Source organism: Mixophyes fleayi, chromosome 8 (assembly GCF_038048845.1).
Source record: "Mixophyes fleayi isolate aMixFle1 chromosome 8, aMixFle1.hap1, whole genome shotgun sequence".
NCBI lineage: Eukaryota > Metazoa > Chordata > Amphibia > Anura > Limnodynastidae > Mixophyes > Mixophyes fleayi.
Window position 1 is genome coordinate 6,515,404 of NC_134409.1, and position 18,327 is coordinate 6,533,730.

The 18,327-nt window shown below is 41.2% G+C and overlaps 1 protein-coding gene across 15 annotated transcripts in view; it reads right to left on the bottom strand.

The window, feature by feature from the left end:
* DAB1 (DAB adaptor protein 1) overlaps positions 1 to 18,327 on the bottom strand; it is a 540,644-nt gene that overhangs the window by 278,412 nt on the left and 243,905 nt on the right. The window contains exon 1 of one of the 15 annotated variants that reach the window (XM_075181741.1): positions 11,108 to 11,448. The exons of the other annotated variants lie outside the window; for them this stretch is intronic. The gene's annotated coding sequence lies outside the window, so the exon portion shown is untranslated. Of the gene's footprint in view, positions 1 to 11,107; positions 11,449 to 18,327 lie in introns of those variants that run through there. 15 annotated transcript variants of the gene reach the window in all.

Here is an 18,327-nt window from a genome sequence, read left to right on the forward strand (position 1 = left end):
GGGTAGTGGATATACCCAACAAACAAATACTACAGAAAAAGTGTGTCTGCGCTAGATGATAAATTAAATTATAATAATAATTCAAATGAGTCGCATTCTCATACAAAAAAACATGTAACCACATTTAATAATTAATAGACAATACAAACACATAATAAATGCAAAGTTAATATATAGCTGTAAATGATGCACCACAAAAAAACAAAAATAAGTCCAAAAAATTGAAAACTAAATTAAAAACGATTGAGATGTGCACATGCAAGTTCCAATATTAAGATATTGGATAAATTGGAAGTTGCTGAACATAGATTCTGAGAATAAAGTTAATGAGTACTATGCTAGTTTATAGCCAGATACTCACAGTTTGTTATGATGTAAAGAGAAAAGAGATCTGGATTAAGCATTGCAGTGAATACACAACGGGCAGCACGGTGGCTCAGTGGTTAGCACTTCTGCCTCATAGCACTGGGGTCATGAGCTCAATTCCTGACCATGGCCTTATCTGTGTGGAGTTTGTATTTTCTCCACGTGTTTGCGTGGGTTTCCTCCGGGTGCTTTGGTTTCCTCCCACACTCCAAAAACATACTGGTAGGTTAATTGGCTGCTATTAAAATTGACCCTAGTCTCTCTCTGTCTGTGTGTGTGTGTGTGTGTGTGTGTGTGTGTGTTAGGGAATTTAGACTGTAAGCCCCAATGGGGCAGGGACTGATGTGAATGAGTTCTCTGTACAGCGCTGCGGAATCAGTGGCGCTATATAAATAAATGGTGATGATGATGAATAATTGATAGAAGATAGGAGGATGTTTACCGATATATTGGCTGATTGAAGAATCCTCGTTTAGAGCAATTAAGTTGAAGGTGGCCGAGTTGTGGACAGCGTGGGAGCAGGGAAGACACACGCTGAACAATTGGGCTGAAACTGACGTGCGGCTATGGGGGATCCTTCAGAGAGGACGGCCCGTTTGATAACTCCACAGGCTCCTCACTCATTTCCAATCCCTCGGCCAATCATTGAGTTCCACCGTAGAGATGCTCTTAAAGTCAATGAATGTAGAGTGGTAGTTGTAATAAGGATAGATATATTGGATCCTATCCGCTATGATTCAGCAGCAGTCTGTTAGTTTAGGTGCACAATCTGGTGTAAAGTTAGAAAGCCTGACGCGTTTCTGTGCCCTGAGGCACTTTCATCAGAAGGAGTCAATGATTAAAGGAACCCGAGAGTTATTTATTCAGGTCATAGCCAATCACTGGCTGATAGAGTGATTAAAACAAGTTGTGCATGGGCCCTAATAAATAAATATATTCAATGACACCAGACTTCTTCCAACTTGTAGCTGGTACAAAATTCTTTTGTAAAATGAAAATGGTCATGCACCCACCGCAGGCTATGGAATGACTAATAATATGTCAGTCATTCTCACCCCTTTTTTCTTGTTTCAATAGTCTCGCTCTGCAAAATGAAATCTCATTTTGGCGCTGGTCCGCCAGCCTAGGTGCTCTCTATTTACTAGGAAGGAACACCCTCATTCCGCTGAACTCTCCCCATCGCCCGATGACAACTTCTCCCGCGCAAGCACCAGCATCTTGCTCCGTAAACTTGACGGAAATGTAGACACAGCTGAATCTATGCTGCATATATAACTTTAAAAAAAAGTTCTATATATTATTTATTTATCAACAGATAATTTTATAGCACGTTATAGAGAACATGTGATCATTCTCATCAGTTCTGGAGCTTACAATCTATCTCCCCTACCATAAGAACACACTGACTAAGGTTAATATTTATCAGAAGCCAATAAATCTACTAGTATATTTTTTGACGGTGGCAGCTAACCCAGGACAACAGTCACTGTAGAAACGTCTGTTGTGCTATCAAGGCACCGTTTTATTGGAGCCCTGAAAAAGCACTTAAAAAATGTTTAAAAAACACATGTACTTTTGAAGAATGTTTTTCAGGACTCCTGTCTATTGATTCACTAATACACATGCAGTGGTGAAACATTTTCTTTAAATACTGAAAACACCACAAACTAGCACTGTGCTGACCAGTTGAAATTGGGTGACACAAGCCCAACAATGACCTGAAAATGGTTACAATAAGCACTGAAACTCTATGATAACTCACCCTAAAATAAAGGTAGGAAGTTCAGCATTTAAATAGCTCTGGAACCAACCATTAAGCCCATATCTCTGAATATTAAAACATAGCGGAGAATTATTTAATATTTCCATAGCATTCTGCATAGAATTGGTTGGCAATCCAAAGTAAACATGTACGACTGAGCTGAAAAAGTGATTTTACAGTTTATTATACACTGGTTTAATGTATTTGTTTTGAACACTGTCTGGTTTAAGCATTGCTGTTGATTGAATGAAGTCATAAAACGTGGCCTCTCAATATATATGAGACATTATGAAATGCAATCTCCCGTGTTTGATGTGTCTTGTCACTTAATGATTTTCCTTTAAGTAAATACTGGGATTGCCAGCTCTGAAATCAGAATGTATTATCTGACTAAAACCATGCACAAATAATTGTGAACTTCTGTCTGTACTCTGTGTACATATCTCATAGCTTAGTATCAAACTAGGCTTACTTAGCCTCTTCACTGCTTAATCAAATATCACAGATGAAATGACAATATTCTATATTATTCTGTTAAAAAAATCTTATTAATACTTTTATTTGAACATAAAGGCTTCTAGTAATAGGTTTGTGGAGTGTTATATATACCTATCACCTCTCAATAATTCAAATGGCATAGACATTTTTACATAGTTACCAACATTTAATATAATTTCCATGACAAATGGTTTCTAAGCAGGTGAATCTATATAACGCAGTGCATTGTAGAAAGACCAATAACACTATACCCCCAACATGACCTGACCACTGGACATGATCATAATACAATAATATTACACTATATACAGACATAGGACACTACACCCCCAACATGACCTGACCACTGGACATGATCATAATACAATTCTATTACACTGTATACAGACATAAGACACTACACCTCCAACATGACCTGATCACTGGACATGATCATAATACAATTCTATTACACTCTATACAGACATAAGACACTACACCCCCAACATGACCTGATCACTGGACATGATCATAATACAATTCTATTACACTGTATACAGACATAGGACACTACACCTCCAACATGACCTGATCACTGGACATGATCATAATACAATTCTATTATACTCTATACAGACATAGGACACTACACCTCCAACATGACCTGACCACTGGACATGATCATAATACAATTCTATTACACTCTATACAGACATAGGACACTACACCCCAACATGACCTGACCACTGGACATGATCATAATACAATTCTATTACACTATATACAGACATAGGACACTACACCCCCAACATGACCTGACCACTGGACATGATCAAAATACAATTATATTACACTATATACAGACAATGGACACTACACCCCCAACATGACCTGATCACTGGACATGATCATAATACAATTCTATTATACTGTATACAGAGATAGGACACTATACCCCAACATGACCTGACCACTGGACATGATCATAATACAATTCTATTACACTGTATACAGACATAGGACACTACACCCCCAACATGACCTGATCACTGGACATGATCATAATACAATTCTATTATACTGTATACAGACATAGGACACTACACCCCCAACATGACCTGACCACTGGACATGATTATGATAGTCATGCTGTATTCTGAACACACTCATACAGTAAATGTTTTATCTGATACAGTAGCGATTAGATCAGAACTGATACAATACTAACAGACCAATTTATATGGCATATGTGTATTAGTAGATCAGGGGCAGAGACAATATATATATATATATATATACAGATTTCAAGGAATGTTGGGGTTTATAATATTACTAAGATTGTATTCGGCATACAGGATACAACAAGTAATTCAGCTCTGTGCATTTGTCCATACATATACAGTATATCCTATAACAGATACATAGAATTACCTCCAACAATAAAAATAAGAGAAGTGGTACTGTGCAGCTTTCTATGAATAAACAATAAAACATACACCAGGAATTGCATTCATCACGTGGAGTTAGAGAAGTGGTACTGTGCATCCATCACTTTTGAATACAGATGAGAAAAATGTTCAATTTGTTCTGAGCTGTAACATTTTTCAGCTTTCGCTGGAATAATTTGGCCGTCGGTGTTCCCCATCTCACCCCAGGCACACCACACAGCGCTGTCCAAAATCTATCTCATAGGCTATAAAGTCCTCAAAATGCTAATTTACACAAGCTGCTCGGAATGTCCAGGCAAAAGCAAAACTGAAACATTGTATCACCGGAACGTCGCACCTGTGTGAAACAGCCGTAGAGAAATTTGATGTGTGCAAAATATCAGCGTAATTGTGCCAATCTCCAGATTTTGTTAGGGTGGGGGGCGCTACTGGCTCTGCATATTAGGGACCATTGGCAATAATCATCTTGGATTGTTTGACAACTGCATGCATATATCTGGGCAGACTTCGTCCCAGACACAAGTCAAAATTTAAGACACAGTAATGACACAATGATGCACGGTACAGATACAGTTAGTTCATACTTGCCAACTCTCCCGGAATGTCCGGGAGACTCCCGCATTTTGAGAGAGTCTCCCGGACTCCCGGGCGAGTGTGGCAAAATCCCGGATCTGCCCACTTCCTAGTGAAGTGGGCAGAATTAGGTCACAAACGCCGCGATTCCTGGTGAATCGCGGCGTTTGGCCCCGCCCCCTCTGTCAAATGACGCATTTTGCGTCATGACGTCATGGGGAGGGTCCAAAATGACACGGATTTTGGAGGCCCGCCCCCCCATGACGCCCACCTCCCCCGCAGGCTCCCGGATACCAACATTGTAAAGTTGGTAAGTATGAGTTAGTTACATTAGAAGCCAGTGATCAGGTCACCACAATGATAAGTAGAGTTTTTTTTAGTCTGTAGTAAATGTACATATGGCACAAGTTGGACCTCAGATAACTCAAAGTGACAGTGCATTGTAAAGAATAAAGATGTACTTAAAGACTAAGGCCTAGATTTACTAAAGTGTGGGTTTGAAAAAGTGGGGATGTTGCCTATAGCAACCAATCAGTATCTAGCTGTCATTTTGTAGAATGTGCTAAATAAAAGATAACTAGAATCTGATTGGTTGCTATAGGCAACATCTCCACTTTTTCAAACCCGCACTTTAGTAAATATACCCCTAAGAATCTGCAGCAAAAAAAAAAACATTCCACATGACCAAAAATAAATGCATTATTTGAAAAGACAACTTTTTAAAAATCTTTCAAACACAGAAATACAAAACCCATCAGGTTGCTGAATTAAAAACAACAACAACAACAACAGCGGAGGTGGGCTGAGAGAGAAAGAAGAGGGGGCAGGTACCCTACAGCCATGATCGAAGAGAAAGAATTCTTGCCTTGATGGTATATTGGCCAGATATGTCTGTGCAGAATGAGCAAAGATTCTGGCTTGAAAGTCATCGGTTTGATAGTTTAAATCAAAATAAAAGATAAAGTGACATTTAACTTTTCTCAAAGGGTTCTCTCCCATCTAGGTTCACGATTCAGCAAATTGCGACATATAACTTTTGCACGAGGACAGTTCCCAAACTGGCCGTGCACCTTGTTACCCGCTCAGAGGACAAATGCTCTATTAGTTTTTGTATTACAGGTTGATAATATTCAGGGTCTTGAAGGATTGAAGCCTCGGATACAGTGCTTGTATTGCAGCTATACAATGATGTGAGGCTGCAGTGTTCACTACGGATGCATTATATTTCTCCACAATTCATTGTAGTAAGTGTTATTTTCGCATGCAATCTCCTAATGTCTCTGCAGAGGGGAGATCTGTAAGAGGAGGGGGCCCAGCGCACGCTCTGCTACCCTCACACACTCCCATCGATTTCCTCGCTAAATCTTACTTAATATTTCTACTGCGTTGTAATTTTTCTTTATAATTGCAAACTGAAATAAAGCTAATAAAAATCGCCTGGGGGCGAAGTCCGCAATCTCTACCAGCGCAAGACGTCGCCACTGAGGAGTCTCAGTTTTACAGTTTAAATTGTCAATAGATTTAGGAAGGGGCTTGTGGACTGATGCCGATAAGGGAGGAGGTAGCTGGGTAATTTCGTATGCAGGATAATTAGACAAATGTGACCAGCGTTTAAATGAAATACCTGTAGAAGAAAAAATAATCTGGATTATTGTCATTGAAAGTGCATCTGTCTCCGCAGTGGAGGCCGACGTTTTATAGGTTGTATACAGACGCAGCCTGTCACTTCACTGGGAACCAGTGACACTTAGTTGCGGTGAATTCCAATTCAGATGTCAAGGTCAACGGGCCGCCTATATGAAGCGAAAATCGGACAGATTCCAGCGGGTGCTGGTTGCCAGGCCATGCTGGCTCTTGTGGCTCCCCAAGTGTCAGCATTCCTTGACAGTCGTGGGTATGCTGATGCCTGTAGTACTACAAGCGCCAACATACCCAAACAATTAATGGCAGCCTGAGCATGATGGAATCTGTAGTGCACCAGGGACAAATGGATTTTTACATTTAAACAATTCATATTATCCCACACCCACCGCCCCAGGATTGTGGAGAGCCCAGGTGCTTTCAGCATAGGTCTGGGTACCCCTAGGGGGGGTATTTATTGCTATTGGCCAGAGGGGCAGCATCCACACGGATTAAACCGGCCGCAAAGGGCAGGGGCAAACGCAGGATTTGTAGAGGGGCATTTCCACACCACGCCACCAGTGGGCGTGACCAGCATGTATGGGGGCGTGGCTATAATATTAGACAGTGCTTGGCTGCTCTCCAACTCTTCCTATCCCCATAACATACATGGGCAATGCAGCGTGCACTCAGGGCCGGATTAACGGATTGGAGGCCCCTGGGCTAAGGGGTCCCCCATTCCCCCGTGAGGCCCCCCCTTTAGCCGACTGGCCCCCCTGTTAGCTGACTGCCCCCCCTCCCAAGCGCTTACCTTCTCCTGTCACTGCAGTCCTCCTTCCGCGGCGCGCTGTAAGCTGCTTACTGTGGAGATCTCGTGACACTCGCGAGATCTCCGAATATAAGGAGATTACTGAGCGCGGAGAAGGGGGACTGCAGTGACAGAGCTCAGCATTGATCGGGCCGGGGGCGCTCCCGCCCCTGTCCCGATCAATAATTCTGCTGAGCTCTGTCAAGGGCCCCCTGGATGCCCGAGGCCCCTGGGCTGTAGCCCAGTTAGACCTCGGGTTAATCCGGCCCTGCGTGCACTACTGTTAGGTGCACGCAGCTCTCCTTTTTCAAGCAGAGCCATGTAAAATGGGGGCAGGGTCCAGCCACCTCAGTTATACAGTGCCCCAGGCTTGGAGGGGGTTTCCAGGTACTAGGAACCCTCCCTCGGTTTGCCTTAGGAGGGCGCTGTTAGGTAGGATGTGAGCCAATCGCGTGACGCTCAATCCTTTTTGACTGATGTTACCAAGTCCTTCAACCATCTCCTTTACTTTTTCATTAGAGCCTGTTCACTAAAGAAACAACAAGTAAAGAAACTATCCCTCTTTTATAAATTGGCTGTGGCCATCTGAGGATGACAAGAGTTAAAGTTTCACAAATCAGGAGCTGACAGTTGCCAGATACAGTTGCAGTCCTGTCGCTGGGAGCACATAGCCCATTTTCTATCATGAAAGATAAACGACTCGTTTGTTTTTTCCCCTCCTGCGGAGAAGCACAATAAGAGCCGTGTCGCTCCTCGTCCACGTTTTTACAAGTTCCCTGAATCATTTTGACCTCTGTCACTTCAGCACTGCCTGAGAATACTAAGAGATTCTGCACAACTTGAAGTGCAAATGGTGACAGGGCCAGGAGAGGAATCCAGGAATACCGAGAGCCCTGGGAGACGTGGCGTTCAATTACGGAGAGACGGAGTAAGAAGCCGGCTTCTGTCTGTCATTTCCCAACGTTTGATGTTATCACTGACAAGATGTCAGCACAGCGACACTTACAATCATTATTCATGAGTCTCACAATGCACTTTGCAGAATCTCACTCTCCTCCCGGAGTTATTAAACATTGTGCTTCTTTATCATTCCGGCAAACAAACACCAACACGGAGCAACTAATAAATGTTCCAAGGTGACACGCTTCATGGTAACTACATGTAAGGAGGCCTGGGAATACGGTAATGCAAAACTTCACTTTCATTCCTCTCCTTCCTAATTCCCCGTTACACAAGAAGAAACGGACAAATAGCAGCAATGTGTAACTTGGTATATTGCAAGATTGGAATCATCTCCAATCTTCTCTATATAGAGCTTCATCGCCTTTACCTCCCTGTGCTCCTCGCAGTGTAACTGTTACCTGCTCACAATACAGGCAGCCATCTTGTGGGCTGGACCAATATTCATTCTGACAGACTCAGAGGAACTAATTACATGACTGAGGGATGAGGAACATAGCCTAGAGCCAGCGGTATGCTGTCCTAGGTGGTTGTCTAGGGCATCAGGCTGTGACGGGCACCTAAATCACTGAGTGACATAATGCTGCCCGGCACAGTCATAGAGGGGCAGCAGTTGGTTGCTTCTTACCTGTGACGGTATCTGCTCCACCATTTTTGTTATGGGCTGGGAGAGTGGCGCTTGGCTATGATGTCATAGCCCAGTGTCACACTCATGGTGCCATCCCCACAAAAGCTGTGAGGGTGGCACCAAGGGAAGGAGAGCAGTTGACTCAGCGCCCAAGTATGAGGGGCATCTGGGGCACCCCCAGCTCTCGCAGGGGCCCTGCTTATGCCTCAGTAACGTCATTAGTTCCTATTAAAGTGATAAGCTGAATCCTCATGAATATTACTTCAGCCCATATAATGGCAGCCTCCACTGGGCGTTGTCGAGGGGTGCCATCAGGGGGCACATGACTACAGCGCGGAGATTAATATCCTAGTAAACTCGACACGCCATTTATTTGACACTTTTTTCTTACTCATTGTTTTTGTCAACCAGCGATTGCACCATTTTCCATGAAGTTTTTCGATCCGCTGACGCCATTTGCTGTTCTTCCCTGATGCGCTGGTACATGTCCGGTATGTCCATACGTCACACCACCCTCTAAAAGGCATTGTTTATAACACCCTGATGACTTGTAATTATTTTCTTATACATCCCTTCCTGCAACTTTTACCAAACTCATAGCTTTATCATCCTTATTCTGTGCTTTTCATCCATGTCTTATGTATCTGGCTCAGTTACTCTGGAGCACAGTGCAAAGCTGCTTCTTGGATACAAATGTAAACATTGCACAGAGCTGTGTCATAACCCAGCGTGATCTGTTCCTGATGATATAAATATATCATCATCACCATTTATTTATATAGCACCACTGATTCCGCAGCGCTGTACAGAGAACTCACTCACATCAGTCCCTGCCCCATTGGAGCTTACAGTCTAAATTCTCTAACACACACACAGAGAGAGAGAGACTGGGGTCAATTTTGATAGAGCCAATTAACCTACCAGTATGTTTTTGGAGTGTGAGAGGAGACCGGAGCATCCGGATTAAACCCACGCAAACACGGGGAGAACATACAAACTCCACACAGATAAGACCATGGTAGGGAATTGAACTCATGACCCCAGTGCTGTGAGGCAGAAGTGCTAACCACTGAGCCACTGTGCTGCACCAATATATCATCATCATCAACATTAATTTATATAGCGCCAGCAAATTCCGTAGCGCTTTACAATTTGGTATGGCTGAAACGGACAAAGGTGAGCCAGAAATAGAAAGTTTACTGTACTTAATCAAAGTTACAGGAGGACACATACGAGCAATGAATAAATCAGTCATCTGAAGGTGGACAAACAAAAGGTCACCACTGTGTTTGAATCATATTTGGAGGTTTTAGTTGTTATGGTTGAAATAGATGATCTCTGTTGCTGAATGATATTGCAACATTGTTTCACAGTCTACAATGTTTCTCTGTTTAACAGGTCAGGAGGGTCGGTGCTCCAGCCTGGCTGACCCATCACTCTGCGCTTGTTAAATCCACAACCACCATTTAGCCCAAATATTTCCTGGCATTTAACGAGCAGCGACTATTTTTAGAAGAGCAGCAAAGTTTAAAGTTCTCTGGCATTTTCTGCTCAGCTGCATAGAAAACATCAGGAGAGCTCGCTGCGCTCGGATAGACAGCTCTCCCAGAGGTCAGATACGGCGGCAGATGGACGGAGCGGCAGACGGGATTAGATTTATGTATAGATGATGCGCTATGTGCTAATGAAAGGGAGTCGCGGTATAAATAGGAACAGATGACGACAAGCGCACAACTATTGTTATCCAACTGGAATACTTAAGAGATTATCACTGAGTACAATTTACTTGTTTATATTCCTGTGTAAATCCATCTACTGACCTAGTCTGGCATCCAGACATCCGACTGTCGTGGGATTATTTCTGCTTTTGAATAATAACAAATTTTAGCCATTTAATGAAAAGTTGGGAAACAATTTCATTACATTCAGCAACACGGAAGCACGTGGCAAATAAAATGTAACATTTTTTATAGTATGAACAGATTTGCTTTAATAGATGCATTTATGTACTAAGGCCTGTGATTATTATATAATAGCTACATAATAATAATAATTAATAATAATAATAATAATAATAATAATAATAATACATAATAATAAACTAATAATAATAATAAAACATAATTAATAATAAATAATACATAATAAATAATAAACTAATAAATAATAATAATTATCCATACATTTTTGTATAATACATAGTAGCACCTCTGTGATCCGGTTGCTAAACTATAATACAAAACTTATAAAAAAATAAATTCAAATAAGTAAATAAGTCTGTTAAAAAAAGTTTATTGATGACGTCGCTCCCATTCATAAAAAAAAAAAAAAAAAACTATTTTTGGCAGATAGGTAGTATATTGTGGCTTATTAACCAAAAACCTACAAAGTACAATATACTATAGGTTTAGCATAGTCATCACACAATAGACAGGGGTATATAGACAAAGCTTTTCTTTACGTACCTTGCCAAGTGGTGCACATCCTGGCACTATATTGGTTAATAGGAACCTCTCATATCTAGTCGGTAAATCCTCAAATATTTGTTCCCTGCCTCTCTCCAGTAACAGGAAAGCTTACTCCGGCTACACATAAAACTTGAGTATTATAACTAATCCTCTACTCTCTGTAAATCCACGCTACTCGCCATTCACTAAGGACGGTTGTTACCATGTGTTTTCCTTATGCAGAGTCGCCGGGCGCTGTGTCAGTGTTCATATGTCTGACATTAATGAGAAAGAGCAAGGACAGGTGCATTAAATGAAGAACATACTGTAATTCATTACATGTAATCAGCATTTAACCGGGTCTACCTGTGAAACTCGTTATTTAATAAACCTCCAGATTTGATTACATTACAATGAAGCAGCAGTAACATATTATGTCTGAAGGGTTACAATTACCCTTTTGTTTGGATCATAATTATAGTGGGGCGACAACGATTTAGACAATAGGAGGTTTCTATGAAAATAATGCTGCTTTAAAAACTAATAACACTTCAGTGTATAATGTTCTTTTAAAGCATTAAATGGTGTGGTGTTGAGGAAACCCCAATACACAGGCACATTTAGGGAAAGAAGGGTGTTTACCCAGGTCTCAGTATCATCTGACAGTATGGAGTCAGTCAAGTGGGGTTTTAGGTCATTTTTCAGGGTGAGGCATCTGTCTGTTTGTGTCGTTGCCTTTTTGCTCAGAAAGTGAACCTACGCGGACCTGCGACTTTTCGGCACTTACAACTTCTTACGCCTGAAGATTCGTACCGGGGGGAGGGAATGGGGTGTTCTTATGTAGGCTATGTAAAGTTAGGGCGTGTTCAAGGAAATGCGTACAGATTCAGACTGGGTGGTGGTTGTAGAATATGGCTGGAAACAGAGCCGTCTTTCTGACTGGGCATGATGGGCAGGTGCCCGGGGGCCCAGCGGACAAGGGGGCCCCAGGCAGGACTCTCAATGAAAACAAAAAATCCTGTAAAAAAAACCAAAACAAAACAAAAACTTACCTTTTGCGATCTGGTCAGGTCAGGTGGTCAGGTCAGGTGGTGATCCGGCTCCCTCCCTGGTCCCCTCTTCTGTGCTGTGATCGCAGTGTATGTTGGCATTCACTGCGAGCACAACACGGAAGAGCGCAGCATGGAAGAGCGCAGAACGGAGAACAGCGACAGCGACTCAGCAAAAAGAAGAGAAGGGGATCGGAGAACAAGGCAATTGAAAGGTAAGTTAAGGGGGAGTTGATGCTCTAGCTGAAGGGACGCTGAGTGAGCACATGTAAAAAAAAAGTGATATATATATATATATATATATATATATATACAAACAACAGATACCACAAACAAGGGGGCGCGTAACCCAATTCTATATATAAAGTAACTGAACAGAATTAATTTGCACAATGTACAGGAGGCAGCCAGTTCCAAAACAGATGGTAAGTCTGGAGAATCTATAAAGGAATAAAGGAAACACGGCGCCACATAGTGTATTACCACAATACTAATGAGTAATAATGTGAGAGAGGATAAGGTGTGATAAATCAGATGCACACTCAAGAATTGGTACAACTCTCCAATATAAAAGATGAAACTGGAATGGTGATTAGAGATATACACACGTGACAACACACTGTATCCAATGCCACAAAAAGATCACCAATAACCATATATCTGCGTACCAGATGGTAGAACTAGAAGGTAGATATATATGATAAAACTATGTCTCCAACGCTGCAGAGATGTTGCCAGTAACGTCACTCATCCAAATGAATTATCTCGTTAGGACTGGAACCTCAGCGTCATAGGAGCAATGAAAAACTCAAATAGTATAATACTGTATAAATCAGAATTTTACTAATAAACGGTAAGTAATACACTTACATAAAAGCACATATAAAAAGCATATAATGGTATCTTTTGGTACTCATCTGGGATGCATTCAGAGACATATAGATGGATTTCAGTCAGTTGTAAATGAGTCTCCACAGCACTCCCGCCATGCTAGAACCACGATATCCAGACAATAATAAAAGTCCTCAGACACTCCTCAACGCGTTTCGTCTGCTAGGTAATCAGACTTCATCAGGAGGAAAAGATAAATGATATATATGGGCCACGGTGCACTGCTTTGCCTGGGGGCCCATAATGTTGTTAAGATGGCCCTGGCTGGAAAAGCAGTTTTATTTGCAGGCAGCCAGGGGCTGGTGTAAGTCGTGGATGATAATGATGAGGAAATCCCGAACCACTTGTAATTAGAGGTTTGGTAATGATTCAGAGACGCATAGATTAGGATTTGCCGAGTGTTCTTGGTGCGTCTGTTGTCAAGCGGACGCACATGATCCTTGTTCAGAAATGGACGCAGCTTCAGCTCAGAATACAACGTACAGACACATACACTTGGGTGACACTTTTTCAATCGCAATGTAAACACGTGGACTCCACTCTGAATCAGACCCTTAGGGGTATATTTACTTAACTGCAGGTTTGAAAAAGTGGAGATGTTGCCTATAGCAACCAATCAGATTCTAGCTGTCATTTATTTAGTACATTCTACAAAATGACAACTAGAATCTGATTGCTTGCTATAGGCAACATCTCCGCTTTTTCAAACTCACAGTTTAGTAAATATATCCCTTAGTGTCTCAGGACAACGACACACTGACACCCGCGTTCCCAGAACAATGGCATGGTGACAACTGGGGGCCCAGAAACTGTTTTTGGGGTCATCCTATCATTAAATATGCAATCATGAAGATGGTTTAAGATAAGCTAAGAATTATCAACCAGCGAATTTGTATATTTGCTAAACCTTAGCACCGATCCAGCACTCATATTTATACCTCTAGCATTGAGTGGTTAATCTATGCTGGTTTTGATTACCTGATAATCAACAGTTGTAGATATACTAATATGATGGGAGGGTTATTTCTATAAAACAGTAGTTTATTTTATAAACATTAGCTTTGAAGAAGTACTTGACAGTGAACATTGACAAATCCCAACCAGTTCTATTCGTCCAGATAACTAAAGCATAAAATTCAGACCAAGTCCTTCTTATTGGAATTGCAAGCAAGCGTCCTTGTGTTATATACATCCAATATAAACTTCCATCAATAGTCTATTTTAGTTGCAATGTGATGAGGCACACAAAGTAGTGTTTTGGCACAGATCTTAATTACAACCGGGTAAGATTCCGGATATCCCCAGATACTTGCGTTTTAAGCAAATTGGTATATATTTACTCTAATCTTCACAGCTTTCCTTTGATCTTTTGAAATTAAATAAATTGATACATTTTTAGATGCATTGATACATTTTTAGATACACCTGGCTGCAGGTGAGGGCTATCTCTGCCCCTCTCTTTATGGACCCCATAAACAATACCGGGTAACCCCACACATTTTGAAAGTTGATTACGATGCAATTCATAAAGTCAGTGCAGACAAACCCATTACCGCTGTATTAGTAAACACTGGTGAACATAACTACTGAAAACATGTTGACTTTAATCAAGAACCATATTAGCAACCACGTATGTTTTTTTTTAGGTGGTAACATTTCATTTGAAGTGACATGTGTTGCCCATACTGCAATTTTCTGGCTGATAAAATTAACGGTTATGTTAAATAAATTCTGCAAGATGATGATTGGTTTTACAACGTGCAGGAGACGAGATGATTGTCTGCTCAGTACTTTGCAGACAGCGGCGTGGTGCGATGGAAGATGTCGGACAAGCTGTCTTCTCCGACTGCCATTTCCAGCACATCTGGCAAGACACGGAGCCACTGATTAAACTCATCAATACTTAGTGACAACCAAACCTTAGGCTGATATCCCCGGTTTGTTGTAGAGTTTCAGGCTACAATCAATATTGTGTCATCCTACGAAGAACATAACAGTGTGAGAAGTTTATAGAGCACCCTCAATGCTGTAAGTGGGTGTTAGATAACAACTATATCTTATATAATCTGCTAGAAGAACGAGTCACTAGCTTTTAATTGAGGTTGTTGACATTAGCTGATCTGTAGTGAGTTACATATTGATTATATTACCTGAATTTTTAGCATTTGCTTCATGAAAAGAAAGATCAGAAAGAAAATCATTTTTCATGAATATATCTTTTTAATTCAATGTATATTCATTAAGTTTATAGATTGCTAGCTCTTTGGACTACAAAGGGAGTTCATAGTAGACAAGTATTCTCATTTGGCAGCCAACTTTTGATAGGCTCAAGGACCACACACAATAGATTAATAGCCCATTTTACAATGAAATAAATCGATGACGCTGCGCATTTTGTATTGTACTGAAGTCTGCACCATCTGTGTATACAACTACTTGCAGGAAGAGTTAATTTAAGATGTAAGGGAACAAAATAGTCAAGAAACTTATTTAGTGACTATTTCTGGTTTCTTGGTAATAGATTTTCTGCAAAACATTATTATTGGAGATGCTCAAACCAAATGCAAATTTTTTCTCAAATCAGTTTAACGAATCGTTACAAAATTTATAAAATCTACCAGAATACATAAAATAATAGAATAATTAGATTGATAGCTGAAAAGGTTTGATCATGTTTTAGTCTGTTTGAATTTTTTTTAACTTAAACGTATACAATTTAACTGCTTTGAATGGCGAACCTTAAACTCAAACAGCGATCACGTACTACGAAATTGGAACTTTGATCACTGCTGTTTGACACAAAGAAAAATGTATTCTTTAGTATTTTAAAGTACGGTATTATTTTAATAGTGTTTACAAATAAATATAGTTAAAAATACAAATTTGTACATAAAGTGTGAAACTTAAATGCAAATGCCTCAGCAACAGCAAACTGAGTTTGTAAATGCGAGCTGAATATTTAGAACTGCAAATAAGAATCAATATCTATCGACGATTGTATCGCAGATATTTTCCTGGCCTTCGAACTGGTGAAATTTGATAGAATTTTGATCCGCTTTGAAATGTTTAAGCATCTAATTATTATACAGTTGAAGTAGTTAGACCCAGTGCAAAGTTCTGCAAATCTAACATTCTGCAAATCACCAGTATGACAGTAACGGGGATAAACCCTACAAAAGACAATATGTGACAATTATAATTCGATACATTCAGTTTCTGAAAGAAACAAATAATATGTGTGTGTGTCTGTGTGTGTGTATTAGGGAATTTAGACTAAGCTCCAATGGGGCAGGGTCTGATGTGAGTGAGTTCTCTGTACAGCGCTGTGGAATCAGTGGCGCTATATAAATAAATGGTGATGATGATGAATATTGCCAATGTGTAAAGACCATTGTGTGAGTACACTGTATAATACAATTGTTCATTGTCGTTAGGTGAAGCTTTGATGTACATTTATTACAATCATGAATACAAGTGTTGTGTCACTGTCTTAGAGCTGAAGGTATATAATTGTTAAGAAACTAATTCATTTGCTGTTCTTGGATATCTGTTCAGTGAGCAGAGCACGGTGGTTGGGCTGTCCTGTGGAGTCTTATTAGTAGACAGTAAACCCTGCGGTGTAATGAGTTACTTTCATAACCATAACACGGTTTCCAAACAGATGTTCCTAATATTTCTGGCAGTCTCGCGAGACCTTCACATATGTTTGCTTATCGGTGCAGATTAGGCTGTGAATTTACTGGCATTAGAAGACTTTACTTTTTAACTATGTAATGAATTTAGTGCAGGAAATGTTATATTGTATCCATGGGTGTTTGCAGAGGTTCATGTTGAGTTTATTTACAAGGTTTTCTCTCATTTTCCTTCTAATTTTTTCTTATTCCTCCACTTATATTTTAATAAATCAATGTTATATAGAAAGGCATGTTAGGAGCCCAAATACCAATTTTGGTTTTATTCACCCACAATGCAGCAGGGCACACTGTATAAAGACAGAACATACCAGACAACAGTCCCGATGATTGGGGCTGCAGAACTGGGCGTGGTCTTGTACAAAGTGGGCTTGGCCTGGGTGGATTTGCGCAGGGTGTGAGCAGATCAGGAAATGTACAATATGCTGCAAAATTATATCTACATAAGGAATAGATTTTATCAGAGATCTGTCTCATGTTCAAGTCACTGATACACGGAATATTGCTGAAGAAATAGTGGCGTCCAGTGGTAGTACTACCGCCCTGAATGGGGTGCGGCTGATATGGGGCCCTTGGACGGTAATTCTGGGTCACCCTGCCGAGTTCGCCACTTTACTCTCAGAAGACCAGAGCAGGGGCCTCTTCTGAGCATTAGTGGGTCTAGCACATCCACAGTGAAGCCCTGTTCAGACTCGGATTAGCTGCAAAGCACCATAAGCGTTTGCCTAGAGTTCAGGAAGTATTGTCATTCCCAGCAAGTGAGTAGCAGAGCTGTGCAGCACACCTAATAGTTGCAGATCCAGGGGGTGGCAATCACCCCCCCCCCCAGCAGCACAAGCATACCTTTAAACAGCGGTCAAGACGCCAATCAAACCTGAGGAGGGGGCGATGCCAACTGGGGCCAGAGGCAGGGCCAACCAGGACCAGACAATCAGAATGAAGGAAGGGCGTGACTATGCTAAAGCGCCCCCCTAAAAATAAAGTCTAGGTCCGCCCCTGACACCTACCTATCAGTGTCTAGGACTTTCCTTTCTGGTGCCTCCAACTGACATGCACTCTCTCTGGAGATTCTCTCTGCTCATAGCACTGAACTAACCACCTAACTTGTGACACTCCAGGTGTTGTGAAACTACAAGTCCCAGCATGCTTTGCCAATATATAGCAGCTGGAAGAGTATGCTGGGACTTGTAGTTTCACAACACCTGGAGTGTCACAGGTTAGCCAACACTGACCTAGACCCTCCCAGGCTGCTTGTAGCTCGTGTAGAGGTTTTGGGCAGAGAATAGAGATGTGTAATGTATGACAAAAGGAGGGACTGTGAAAAGTACTTGACAATGGGGACAATGCAATAAGCTTTCTGGGCAAACTGGATGACAATGGGGCTCTTTGTCATTAGAGGGTGACTATGAAATGTGTCTGATAATGGTTCTGCTGCACTGAGAAAATTGGAGGTGGGGCCCCCAAATCTCTACCTTGCCTTGGAGCCCACTTGGTTCTAATTCGGCTTTGGATCCTATTGGCACTCGAATCACATGGGGTCTTATTATTGTGGTCGGTGACTGGACTCTCAATTTCATTCTTGGGCGACAGGCTTGTTTTAGGACAT